Below are 978 nucleotides of genomic sequence, written 5' to 3'. Positions count from 1 at the left end.
AGCGCTGTGTGTGTATGTGCGCGGGGGCAGTGCCATATGAGCCAGCCCATGCTCGCTTGACACATAACAGTGGGACACATGGTGCGCAACACACTCTACTGCCCAGGCACAGATGGTTGGGTGCGTTTGGTGTGTCTGTGTGTGTGTGTGTGAGGATATAAAGATGATAACATGAAAAGAGCCTCAGTACGACATGACTAAACAATCAAGACACGTTGTTTTGTTCTTTTTCTTCTTCTTTGTTCCTCCGTATATCCAGTATGGAAATTTGCTCCTGATCTTGCCCTGCTCATCCTGTTTTGAACTTTCAACCCTTTTTAACCTTTTCAAATGAACAAAACCTCTTTTGCACCTTTTTAAATGTCACATTTCCAGATTGTAACAATTTGAATGAAGAAGCGTTAAACACATGGCGCCTTTGGTTCTTTTATTTATGTGTGTATCCTCCATAAGTGTCCTAAAGGTCAGAGGTCATGAGCGGGCAGAGATATGGGGTTTCCAATGGACTAATGTATGATTTTCTGGATATTTTGTGTTAGTTTGTTTACAGGACTCTGTACAGGGTTTTTTGCTTTTTGTTTCTGCCTGTGTCTGTTATTTTGTGTTGTTTATACGCTGTTGAGAAATTGGTGATGTTTAGAAACACAGCAGCTGTTTAACTTTAGACTGTACAAAACTCTTGTAAAATAAAGGAAGGGGATGCTCTTCTGTTTGCTGTACACTCTGTGTTTTCACGTGTGTGTGTGTGTGTCTGTGAGGGAGAGATCCATAGATATGTATACGTAGATGCCACATTCAACCACTCTACACACGTCGGCATGCCCGCCATCTTGCAAAAGGTCAGCGTGTCGTCACTCACATTAAGATTCAATGATGCCACAACATTGTGCAGCTTCTGCTTATGAAACCGCAAAGATTTCAATTCACAAAGAATTCACAGGTGAGAATGTGTTTTTATGTATTAACTCAATATTACAG

At 41.3% G+C, this 978-nt stretch overlaps 1 long non-coding RNA gene across 1 annotated transcript; it reads right to left on the bottom strand.

The window, feature by feature from the left end:
* Positions 1–226: 226 nt before the first annotated feature.
* On the bottom strand, positions 227–446 carry LOC130073375 (uncharacterized). The gene is made up of 2 exons (XR_008804337.1): positions 353–446; positions 227–322 (listed from the first exon to the last, which is right to left on the bottom strand). It is a non-coding gene; the product is annotated as an uncharacterized LOC130073375 (long non-coding RNA).
* Between the last annotated feature and the right edge of the window lie 532 nt (positions 447–978).

Source organism: Rhinichthys klamathensis, unplaced genomic scaffold, assembly GCF_029890125.1.
Source record: "Rhinichthys klamathensis goyatoka isolate OS25496 unplaced genomic scaffold, OSU_Roscu_1.1 h1tg000534l_1, whole genome shotgun sequence".
Lineage (NCBI taxonomy): Eukaryota > Metazoa > Chordata > Actinopteri > Cypriniformes > Leuciscidae > Rhinichthys > Rhinichthys klamathensis.
The sequence above is the reverse complement of the archived record's forward strand: the minus strand, read 5'-3'. Positions and strand labels throughout refer to the sequence as shown.